Genomic DNA, 13,017 nt, shown 5'->3' with positions numbered 1-13,017 from the left:
AGCATTTGCAGTCCTTTTCAGTCTCTGAATCAGATTTTTGCTCAGGTCCCTCAATTTCAGCCAGAAAATACCTGAAATCACAGAAAAACACACAAACTCATAGTAAAGTCTAGAAAAGTGAATTTTAACTAAAAACTAATAAAAATATACTAAAAACTCAACTCAAACTACTAAAAATATACTAAAAACAATGCCAAAAAGCGTACAAATTATCCGCTCATCACAACACCAAACTTAAATTGTTGCTTGTCCTCAAGCAACTGAAGATCAAATAAGATAAAAAGAAGAGAATATGCAATGAATTCCAAAAACATCTATGAAGATCAGTATTAATTAGATGAGCGGGGCTGTTAGCTTTTTGCCTCTGAATAGTTTTGGCATCTCACTTTATCCTTTGGAATTCAGAATGATTGGCTTCTTTAGGAACTCAGAATCTAGATAGTGTCATTGATTCTCCTAGTTAAGTATGATGATTCTTGAACACAGCTACTTTATGAGTCTTGGCCGTGGCCCAAAGCACTCTGTCTTCCAGTATTACCACCGGATACATACATGCCACAGACACATAATTGGGTGAACCTTTTCAGATTGTGACTCAGCTTTGCTAGAGTCCCCAACTAGAGGTGTCTAGGGTTCTTAAGCACACTCTTATTGCCTTGGATCACAACTTTATTTCTTTCTTTTTCTCTTTTTTTTCGTTTTTTTTTTTCGCTTGCTTCTCTCTTTTTTTTTTTGTATTCACTGCTTTTTCTTGCTTCAAGAATCATTTTTATGATTTTTCAGATCCTCAGTAACATGTCTCCTTTTTCATCATTCTTTCAAGAGCCAACATTCATGAACCACAAATTCAAAAGACATATGCACTGTTTAAGCATACATTCAGAGAACAAAAGTATTGCCGCCACATCAAAATAATTAAACTGTTATAAAATTCAAAATTCATGCAATTCTTCTCCTTTTCAATTAAGAACATTGTTTATTTAAGAAAGGTGATGGATTCATAGGACATTCATAACTTTAAGGCATAGACACTAAGACACTAATGATCATAAGACACAAACATGGACAAACATAAAGCATAAATTTTCGAAAAACAAGAAAATAAAGAACAAGGAGATTAAAGAACGGGTCCACCTTAGTGATGGCGGCTTGTTCTTCCTCTTGAAGGTCTTATGGAGTGCTTGAGCTCCTCAATATCTCTTCCTTGTCTTTGTTGTTCCTCTCTCATGATTCTTTGATCTTCTCTAATTTCATGGAGGAGGATGGAATGTTCTTGGTGCTCCACCCTTAGTTGTCCCATGTTGGAACTCAATTCTCCTAGGGAGGTGTTCAGTTGCTCCCAATAGTCTTGTGGAGGAAAGTGCATCCCTTGAGGCATCTCAGGGATTTCATGATGAGAGGGGTCTCTTGTTTGCTCCATCCTTTTCTTAGTGATGGGCTTGTCCTCATCAATGGGGATGTCTCCCTCTATGTCAACTCCAACTGAATAACAGAGGTGACAAATGAGATGAGGAAAGGCTAACCTTGCTAAGGTAGAGGACTTGTCCGCCACCTTATAAAGTTCTTGGGCTATAACCTCGTGAACTTCTACTTCTTCTCCAATCATGATGCTATGAATCATGATGGCCCGGTCTAGAGTAACTTCGGACCGGTTGCTAGTGGGAATGATTGAGCGTTGGATAAACTCCAACCATCCTCTAGCCACGGGTTCGAGGTCATGCCTTCTCAATTGAACCGGCTTCCCTCTTGAATCTCTCTTCCATTGGGCGCCCTCTTCACAAATGTCAGTGAGGACTTGGTCCAACCTTTGATCAAAGTTGACCCTTCTAGTGTAAGGATGTTCATCTCCTTGCATCATGGGCAAGTTGAATGCCAACCTCACATTTTCCGGACTAAAATCTAAGTATTTCCCCCGAACCATAGTAAGCCAATTCTTTGGATCCGGGTTCACACTTTGATCATGGTTCTTGGTGATCCATGCATTGGCATAGAACTCTTGAACCATCAAGATTCCGACTTGTTGAATGGGGTTGGTAAGAACTTCCCAACCTCTTCTTCGGATCTCATGTCGGATCTCCGGATACTCACTCTTTTTGAGTGAAAAAGGGACCTCGAGGATCACCTTCTTCAAGGCCACAACTTCATAGAAGTGGTCTTGATGCACCCTTGAGATGAATCTCTCCATCTCCCATGACTCGGAGGTGGAAGCTTTTGCCTTCCCTTTCCTCTTTCTAGAGGTTTCTCCGGCCTTGGATGCCATAAATGGTTATGGAAAAACAAAAAGCAATGCTTTTACCACACCAAACTTAAAAGGTTTGCTCGTCCTCGAGCAAAAGAGGAAAGAAGAGAGTAGAAGAAGAAGAAATGAGGAAGAAGGGAGTGGCTTTGTGTTCGGCCAAAGAGGGTGAGAGGTGGTGTTTAGGTTGTGTGAAAATGAAGGGGGGAAGAAGGGTATATATAGGAGAGGGGGGCTCATGGTTCGGTTATGTGTGGGTGGGTTTGGGAGGGAAAGTGGTTTTGAATTTGAATGGTGAGGTAGGTGGAGTTTTATGAAGGATGGATGTGAGTGGTGAAGAGAAAGATGGGATTTGATAGGTGAAGGGTTTTTGGGGAAGAGGTGTTGAGGTGATTGGTGAATGGGTGAAGAAGAGAGAGAGTGGTGGGGTTGGTGGGGATCCTGTGGGGTCCACAGATCCTGAGGTGTCAAGGAAAAGTCATCCCTGCACCAAATGGCATTCAAAATCACGTTTTGAGCCAATTCTGGCGTTAAACGCCGGGCTGGTGCCCATTTCTGGCGTTTAACGCCAGGTTCTTGCCCTTTTCTGGCGTTTAACGCCAGTCTGGTGCCCCTTTCTGGCATTAAACGCCCAGAATGGTGCCAGACTGGGCGTTAAACGCCCACCTGCTAACCTTACTGGCGTTTAAACGCCAGTAGGTTCTTCCTCCAGGGTGTGCTGTTTTTCTTCCTGTTTTTCATTCTGTTTTTGCTTTTTCAATTGATTTTGTGACTTCTCATGATCATCAACCTACAAAAAACATAAGATAAAAGGAAAATAGATAAAATATAACATTGGGTTGCCTCCCAACAAGTGCTTCTTTAATGTCAGTAGCTTGACAGAGGGCTCTCATGGAGCCTCACAGATACTCAGAGCAATGTTGGAACCTCCCAACACCAAACTTAAAGTTTGAATGTGGGGGTTCAACACCAAACTTAGAGTTTGGTTGTGGCCTCCCAACACCAAACTTAGAGTTTAACTGTGGGGGCTCTGTTTGACTCTGATTTGAGAGAAGCTCTTTATGCTTCCTCTCCATGGTGACAGAGGGACATCCTTGAGCCTTAAACACAAAGGATTCTTCATTCATTTGAATGATCAGTTCACCTCCAACAACATCAATTACAGCCTTTGCTGTGGCTAGGAAGGGTCTGCCAAGGATGATGGTTTCATCCATGCACTTCCCAGTCTCTAGGACTATGAAATCAGTAGGGATGTAATGGTCTTCAATCTTCACCAAAACATCCTCTACAAGTCCATGAGCTTGTTTTCTTGAGTTGTCTGCCATCTCTAGTGAGATTCTTGCAGCTTGTACCTCAAAGATCCCTAGCTTCTCCATTACAGAGAGAGGCATGAGGTTTACACTTGATCCTAAGTCACACAGGGCCTTCTTGAAGGTCATGGTGCCTATGGTACAAGGTATGGAAAACTTCCCAGGATCTTGTCTCTTTTGAGGTAATTTCTGCCTAGACAAGTCATCCAGTTCTTTGGTGAGCAAAGGGGGTTCATCCTCCCAAGTCTCATTTCCAAATAACTTGTCATTTAGCTTCATGATTGCTCCAAGGTATTTAGCAACTTGCTCTTCAGTGACATACTCATCCTCTTCAGAGGAAGAATACTCATCAGAGCTCATGAAAGGCAGAAGTAAGTCCAATGGAATCTCTATGGTCTCATTTTGAGCCTCAGATTCCCATGGTTCCTCATTGGGGAACTCAGTGGAGGTCAGTGCACGCCCATTGAGGTCTTCCTCAGTGGCGTTCACTTCCTCTCCTTCCTCTCTAAATTCGGCCATGTTTATGGCCTTGCACTCTCCTTTTGGATTTTCTTCTGTGTTGCTTGGAAGAGTACTTGGAGGGAGTTCAGTAACTTTCTTGCTCAGCTGTCCCACTTGTACCTCCAAATTCCTAATGGAGGACCTTGTTTTAGTCATGAAACTTTGAGTGGTTTTGATTAGATCAGAGACCATGGTTGCTAAGTCAGAGGGGTTCTGCTTAGAATTCTCTGTCTGTTGCTGAGAAGATGATGGAAAAGGCTTGCCATTGCTAAACCTGTTTCTTCCACCATTATTGTTGTTGAAACCTAGTTGAGGTCTCTGTTGATCCTTCCATGAGAAATTTGGGTGATTTCTCCATGAAGAACTATAGGTGTTTCCATAGGGTTCTCCTAGGTAATTCACCTCTTCCATTGAAGGGTTCTCAGGATCATAAGCTTCTTCTTCAGATGAAGCATCCTTAGTACTGACTGGTATATTTTGCATTCCTGACAGACTTTGAGATATCAAATTGACTTGTTGAGTCAATATCTTGTTCTGAGCCAGTATGGCATTCAGGGTATCTATCTCAAGAACTCCTTTCTTCTGATCTGTCCCATTGTTCACAGGATTCCTTTCAGAAGTGTACATGAATTGGTTATTTGCAACCATTTCAATGAGCTCTTGAGCTTCTGTAGGCGTCTTCTTCAGATGAAGAGATCCTCCAGCAGAGCTATCCAAAGACATCTTGTTTGTATCTTTCCCAAGCTTCATAGAGGGATTCTCCTTCCTTCTGTCTGAAGGTTTGGACTTTCGCTCTAAGCTTACTCAATTTTTGAGGTGGAAAGAACTTTGCCAAGAAGGCATTGACTAGCTTTTCCCATGAGTCCAGGCTTTCTTTAGGTTGTGAGTCCAACCAAATCCTAGCTCTGTCTCTTACAGCAAAAGGGAATAGCATAAGTCTGTAGACTTCAGGGTCAACCCCATTAGTCTTGACAGTGTCACAGATTTGCAAGAATTCAGCTAAGAACTGATGAGGATCTTCCAATGGAAGTCCATGGAACTTGCAATTCTGTTGCATTAGAGAAACTAATTGAGGCTTAAGCTCAAAGTTGTTTGCTCCAATGGCAGGGATAGAGATGCTTCTCCCATAGAAGTCGGGAGTAGGTGCAGTAAAGTCACCCAGCACCTTCCTTGCATTGTTGGCATTGTTGTTGTTTTCGGCTGCCATGGGTTCTTCTTCTTTGAAGAATTCGGTCAGGTCCTCAACAGAGAGTTGTGCCTTAGCTTCTCTTAGCTTTCGCTTCAAGGTCCTTTCAGGTTCAGGGTCAGCTTCAACAAGAATGCCTTTGTCTTTGCTCCTGCTCATATGAAAGAGAAGAGAACAAGAAAATATGGAATCCTCTATGTCACAGTATAGAGATTCCTTGAGGTGTCAGAGGAACAGAAAAATAGAAGAAAGAGGTAGAAGAATTCGAACTTAATCAGATAGAGTTTGAATTGTGCATTGAGAAGGAGTGGTACTCCATAAATAGAAGGATGTGAGAAGAGAGGAAGAGAATTTTCGAAAATTAAAAAAAAAATTTTAAAAACATTTTGAAAAACTTTAATTTGATTTTCGAAAATCAAGAGTGAGAAAGAGATCGAGTAATTTTTGAAAAAGATGTGAAATTAGAAATCAAAAAGATATGATTAAAAACTGTTTTGAAAAAGATGTGATTAAAAAGATTTGATTGAAAAGTTATGGTTTTAAAAAGATATGATTGAAAAGATATGATTTGAAAACAATTAAAAAAAAAGATTTGATTTTAAAAATTAATGACTTGCCTAACAAGAAAAGATATGATTCAAACATTAAACCTTTCTCAACAGAAAAGGCAACACACTTGAAATGTTCAATCAAATCATTAATTGTTAGCAAGTATCTTTGAAAAAGGAAAGAAATTGATTTTGAAAACATTTGATTGAAAAGATATGATTTGAAAAAGATTTGATTTTGAAAAACTTTGAAAACTTGAAAAAAAAATTGATTTGAAAACAAAATCCTCCCCCTTGTGCCATCCTGGCGTTAAACGCCCAGAATGGTGCACATTCTGGCGTTTAACGCCCAATGCACTACCTTTTTGGGCGTTAAACGCCCAATCAGGTACCCTGGCTGGCGTTTAAACGCCAGTCTGTCCTTCTTCACTGGGCGTTTTGAACGCCCAGCTTTTTCTGTGTAATTCCTCTGTTGCATGTTCTGAATCTTCATTTCCCTGTACTATTGACTTGAAAATAGAACCAATGATCAAATAAACAATGCATGCAAGACACCAAACTTAAAATTAGACACTGGACTCAAACAAGAAACATAAAATATTTTTGGTTTTTATGATTTTGAAATTTTTTTGTGCTTTTTCGAAAATTATATGAAAATAGAAAATAAAGTTTCAGAATTCTTAATTTGGATTCCAGGAATCATTGCAATGCTAGTCTAAGACTCCGGTCCAGGAATTAGACATGGCTTCACAGCCAGCCAAGCTTTCAAAGAAAGCTTCGGTCCAAAACACTAGACATGGCCAATGGCCAGCCAAGCCTTAGCAGATCATTGCTCCAATAGCAAGATTGATAGAAATCAACAAGCTCTTGTGATGATCAGTTGAAACCTCGGTCCAATAAGATTAGACATGGCTTCTCAGCCAGCCAGATTTCAGCAGATCATTATGAAACACTAGAATTCATTCTTAAGAACTCTGAAGAAAAATACCTAATCTAAGCAACAAGATGAACCGTCAGTTGTCCATACACAAAACAATCCCCGGCAACGGCGCCAAAAACTTGGTGTGCGAAATTGTGATCACTACTTTTCACAACTCAAATAATCCCTAGTAATGGCCCCAAAGACTTGGTGCTCAATACCATGGCATAAACACAACTTTGCACAACTAACCAGCAAGTGCACTGGGTCGTCCAAGTAATAAACCTTACGCGAGTAAGGGTCGATCCCACGGAGATTGTTGGTATGAAGCAAGCTATGGTTACCTTGTAAATCTTAGTCAGGCAGACTCAAATGGGTATAGATGATATATGAATAAAACACAAAGATAAAGATAGAGATACTTATGTATATCATTGGTGAGAGCTTCAGATAAGCGTATGAAGATGCTTTCCCTTCCGTCTCTCTGCTTTCCTACTGTCTTCATCCAATCCTTCTTACTCCTTTCCATGGCAAGCTGATGCAAGGGTTTCACCGTTGTCAGTGGCTACCTCCCATCCTCTCAGTGGAAATGTTCAACGCACCCTGTCACGGCACGGCTATCCATCTGTCGGTTCTCGGTCAGGCTGGAATAGAATCCAGTGATTCTTTTGCGTCTGTCACTAACGCCCCGCCTGCTAGGAGTTTGAAGCACGTCACAGTTATTCAATCATTGAATCCTACTCAGAATACCACAGACAAGGTTAGACCTTCCGGATTCTCTTGAATGCCGCCATCAGTTCTTGCCTATACCACGAAGACTCTGATCTCACGGAATGGCTGGCTCGTTTGTCAGGCGAGCACTCGGTTGTCAGGCGATCAACCATGCATCGTGTATCAAGAATCCAAGAGATATTCACCCAATCTAAGGTAGAACGGAGGTGGTTGTCAGTCACACGTTCATAGGTGAGAATGATGATGAGTGTCACGGATCATCACATTCATCAAGTTGAAGAACAAGTGATATCTTGGACAAAGAACAAGCGGAATTGAATAGATGAACAATAGTAATTGCATTAATACTCGAGGTACAGCAGAGCTCCACACCTTAATCTATGGTGTGTAGAAACTCCACCGTTGAAAATACATAAGAACAAGGTCTAGGCATGGCCGAATGGCCAGCCTCCCAAAGTGATCAAAAGATCTAAAGAAAAAGGTTCCAAAGATCAGAAGATGTAAATACAATAGTAAAAGGTCCTACTTATAGAAAACTAGTAGCCTAAGGTGTACAAAGATGAGTAAATGACATAAAAATCCACTTCCGGGCCCACTTGGTGTGTGCTTGGGCTGAGAAATGAAGCATTTTCGTGCAGAGACTCTTCTTGGAGTTAAACGCCAGCTTTTATGCCAGTTTGGGCGTTTAACTCCCATTTTGGTGCCAGTTCCAGCGTTTAACGCTGAAATTTCTGTAGGTGACTTTGAACGCCGGTTTGGGCCATCAAATCTTGGGCAAAGTATGGACTATCATATATTGCTGGAAAGCCCAGGATGTCTGCTTTCCAACGCCGTTGAGAGCGCGCCAATTGGGCCTCTGTAGCTCCAGAAAATCCACTTCGAGTGCAGGGAGGTCAGAATCCAACAGCATTTGCAGTCCTTTTCAGTCTCTGAATCAGATTTTTGCTCAGGTCCCTCAATTTCAGCCAGAAAATACCTAAAATCACAGAAAAACACACAAACTCATAGTAAAGTCCAGAAAAGTGAATTTTAACTAAAAACTAATAAAAATATACTAAAAACTCAACTCAAACTACTAAAAACATACTAAAAACAATGCCAAAAAGCGTACAAATTATCCGCTCATCAACACCTTTGGGTTCACTCTATTTGTCTTCACAATATCACAAATCTGCAGAAAATTGGAAATAAATTGATTTGGGTCTTCGTGGGGAAGACCATGATACTGGCAGTTTTGTTGCACTAAGATGACTAGTTGTGGCTTCAACTCAAAGTTGTTCGCAGCTATAGGAGGCACCACAATGCTTTTTCCATACAAATCTGCTGTAGGAGCAGAGAAAGAGCCAAGTACTCTCCTTTGTTGTTCAATCCCATTCGGGTTTGTCACATCGGCATTATTAGCATTGTTAGGATCCATAGTGGATTCTGCAGCCTTGTAAAGACTTGCCTGTTGTAAACGTCGCCTGAAAGTTCTTTCAGGTTCAGGATCAAAGTCTAAGAGATGTTCTTTGTCTTTGTTCCTACGCATAAACAAATAGAAGACAAGAAACGATGGGAATCTCTACGTTAGAGTGCAGAGAATTTCCAGTGAGGTAACCTGTGTAAAGAGATAAAAATATTTTTGTTTTTATTTTATTTTATTTATTTATTTATTTATTTATTATATTTATTTATTATTTTTTTAATTAATTAATAAAAGTAAAAAATAAAAAAAGGTACGGTATAAAGGGGAGGGGGAAGTAAACGAACAAGAAGAAAAAAAATCATGTAAAGAAAAAAAAGGAAAAATTTAACGTAAAGGAAAAAAAAAGAAAAAAATAACGTAAACAAATGCAAAATAAAAATTAATAATAAAAAAAATATATAATAAAAAAATTATATAATCTAAGCAATAAAACAACGAATAGTTGTTAATCACAGTCAATTCCCGACAACGGCGCCAAAAACTTGGTGCGGTATTTTACAACCCACAAACTAACCAGCAAGTGCACCGGGTCGTACCAAGTAATACCTTACGTGAGTAAGGGTCGATCCCACGAGGATTGATGGATCAAGCAACAATGGTTGATTAAATTACTTAGTTAGATAAACAGAATAGTATGTTGAGTGTTCAAAGAGCATTAAACAATTGTGCAGAAATTAAAATAGTAAAGTAATTGAGTTGGGAATGAAATATGGAGAAAGCAGTTAAGGTTTCAGAGTTATCTATTTTTCCGGATTAACTTTTATTACTAACTATTTTAATCCTGTATGACTTAATTTATGGTAAACTATATGTGACTATACCCTAATTCCTTAGACCTTCCTAGTCTCCTCTAAATTTCATTAACTGCCAATTCCTTGGTCAATTAATTCCAGTTAGAAGGTGATGATCAAATTCCAGTTTATATGCCACAAAAATTCTAATTACCCAAAAATAAAAGGATTATATGTCACGTATCCCTTTAAATCCAGATAATTAAAATTTAGGAGAATATATTTTCAAGTTGTTGTTCAAGTAAAGAGCTTTTCCAAGTTTTACAAAATCTCAAATAGAAAGAGGGTCATACTTCCGTTCCACCCAAATTCATAAAATATAGAGCGAAAACAATTCTTAAATTATAAATCCATACATGAATTAAAATAGAAAAAGCAATAAAATCAATCCATATAAATAGGCAGAGCTCCTAACCTTAACAATGAAGGATTACTCATGGTTCAAAGAAGAAAACTAGGATTGTAAATTGGAATGGAATAATGTTTTGTTGGAATAACCCTGTTGGCATTCCTTTTATAATTAATCCTAATTAATTTAAAATCTATCTAAAACTAAAATAATATCTTTTCCTAAAAATAAGATTTGAATTTAAATTCGAATTAATTAGCAAGTATTCAGCTGATGGGTGGGGACCACTTGTTTTGTCCATTCTGCAGCTTCTAATCTGTGTTTTCTGGGCTGGAAACTGGGTCAAAACAGCCCAGACTTTGCCCCTAGCATTTTCTGCGTTTTTCTGCATGCGGACACGTCGCTGGTCTTCTTCGCAAGTCACGCGGACGCGTCGCTAAGCAAATCTTCAATTCACGCGTGCGCGTCAATTACGCGCACGCGTCGCCATGGATACCTCCAATTCACGTGCACGCGTGCGCGTCGCTCCTCGCAGCCATCTCCTTTGATTCTTGTGCTGCAGAAACTCCATCAAATCTAGCCGAATGCTACCTAAAATAAACAGTATTGAACAAAAATCAAAATAGCATCCATAGTGGCTAAAATATAATTAATTCTTAATTAAACTCAACAAATTATATGCAAATTCACTAGGAAAAGATAGAAAAGATGCTCACGCATCACCACCCTATAGTAACCTTTTCCTAGCACTTCTGCAACTCGTTGGCTGCTAGCTTTCCTTCTCCTGACCAACCTGCTCCGATATCATTTTGGATTAAGATGATATCGTTGGTGGTGAAGCTTCGTTGGATTACCTTTCGATTATACCCTAAAGCCATTCGATGCTTTTGTGCTTCTTCTCTAATCCAAACTCTTTCTTGGACTTCTGGAAGTAGGTCGAGCTCTTCCCTTTGTGCTTGGGAGTTGGTGTATTTGTTGTAGAGGATCACTCTAGAGGATCTTTCTTCTACTTCTACGGGGATCATTGCCTCCATTCTGTAAGCAAGTCAGAAGGGTGATTCCCCGGTGGTGGAGTGTGGTGTTGTCCGGTATGCCCATAGGACTTGCAGGAACTCTTTGGCCCAAGTTCCCTTAGCGTCCTGTAGTCTCCATTTTAGCCCGGCCAATATGACTTTGTTGGTGGCCTCCGCCTGTCTGTTGGCTTGTGGGTGTTCTACAGAGGTGAACTAGTGCTTGATTTTCAAATCAGCTACTAGGTTTCTAAAGCCCGTGTCGGTGAACTAAGTGCCATTATCTGTGGTGATAGAGCATGGGATCCCAAACCTTGTGACAATGTTTCTGTATAGGAACTTCTGACTTCTTTGGACGGTGGCAGTGGCTAACGGTTCTGCCTCGATCCATTTTGTGAAATAGTCTATTCCTACAATAAGGAACTTGACTTGCCCTGATCCATGGGGGAATGGTCCGAGGAGGTCGATCCCCCACTTTGCGAATAGCCAGGGTTAAGTGACGCAGATGAGTTCTTCGGGTGGTGCGATATGAAAGTTGGCGTGCTTCTGGCATGGGGGCATGTTTTGACAAACTCAGTTGCTTCCTTTTGCAAGGTCGGCCAGTAAAAACTAGCTCAAAGTTCCTTTTTGGAAAGAGCTCGTGCCCCGAGGTGGTTGCCGCACATGCCACCATGGACTTCCTCGAGGAATTCCATCGTAACGGAGGTCGGGACCCATTTTAGAAGAGGTGTAGAGATTCCTCTCCTATATAGGACGTCGTGCACTATGGTGTAGTATTGTGCTTCTCGTACTAACCTTTTTGCCTCCATTTTATCTGCGGGGAGTGTTTCAGACTTGAGATAGCTGATTATGGGAGTCATCCACCTTTGGTCCTGGTTTGATATGCTAAAGACCTTCTTTTCTTCCGAGGTCGACAGATTTTGTAGTGTTTCTTAGATGAGGATTCTATTGTTGTCCCCGGGTTTGGTGTTGGCTAGTTTCGAAAGTGCATCAGCTCAGGCATTTTGTTCCCGAGGTATATGTCAGATCTCATATCTCATAAATTTCCCAAGCTGTTCTCTGGTCTTGTCTAGGTATTTCTTCACGGTGGGATCCTTGGCCTGGTAGCTCCCTTCTATTTGTGATGTGACTACTTGTGAGTCGTTGAAGATGGTAAGTTTTTGAGCTCCAACTTCCCTAGGCAGCTTCAAACCAGCCAGTAGGGCTTCGTACTCGGCTTGGTTATTTGAGGCAGGGAAGTCGAACCATAAGGAGAGTTCGAGTTGGGTTCCCTGATCACGTTCTAAGATCACACATGCGCATTCCTAGCTTTGTTTAAGGAGCCGTCAACGTAAAGGTTCCACTTTGTGGGGGTGCCTGGAGTGTCGGTGTACTCTGCGACGAATCGGCCAGGTATTGAGACTTGATGGTTGTTCGAGCCTCATACTTAAGGTCGAATTCCAACAACTCAACTGCCTATTGTAGGATTCTTCCTGCTAAGTCAATTTTCTGCAGGATACCTTTTATGGCTTGGTTGGTCCGTATTATGATGGTATGGGCCTGAAAGTATGGTCGAAGTCGTCGAGAAGTAAGTATAAGGGCATAGACAAACTTTTCTATCTTTTGATAGTTTAGTTCAGCCCCTTGCAGAGCCTTACTAATGAAGTAGATAGGTTGTTGCCCGTTTTCGTCTTCTCTTACTAGTGCTGAGGCTATCGCCCGACTTTCTACGGCGAGGTATAGGATTAGTTCTTCATCTTCCCTTGGTCGGGTTAGGATAGGTGGTCGCCCCAAGAATGTCTTATAGTCTTGGAAGGCTTGTTCACATTATGGGGTCCATTCAAACCTCTTTCCTTTCCTTAGTGTTACGTAGAAAGGGAGAGATCTTAAGGCCGCGCCGGCTAGGAATCTAGATAGAGCCACTAATCTTCCGTTAAGTTGTTGTACCTCTTTGACACAGGTCGGACTTTTCATGCTGAGTACGGCCTGGC

This window comes from Arachis stenosperma, chromosome 4 (assembly GCF_014773155.1).
Source record: "Arachis stenosperma cultivar V10309 chromosome 4, arast.V10309.gnm1.PFL2, whole genome shotgun sequence".
Taxonomy (NCBI): Eukaryota; Viridiplantae; Streptophyta; class Magnoliopsida; order Fabales; family Fabaceae; genus Arachis; species Arachis stenosperma.
The sequence above is the reverse complement of the archived record's forward strand: the minus strand, read 5'-3'. Positions refer to the sequence as shown.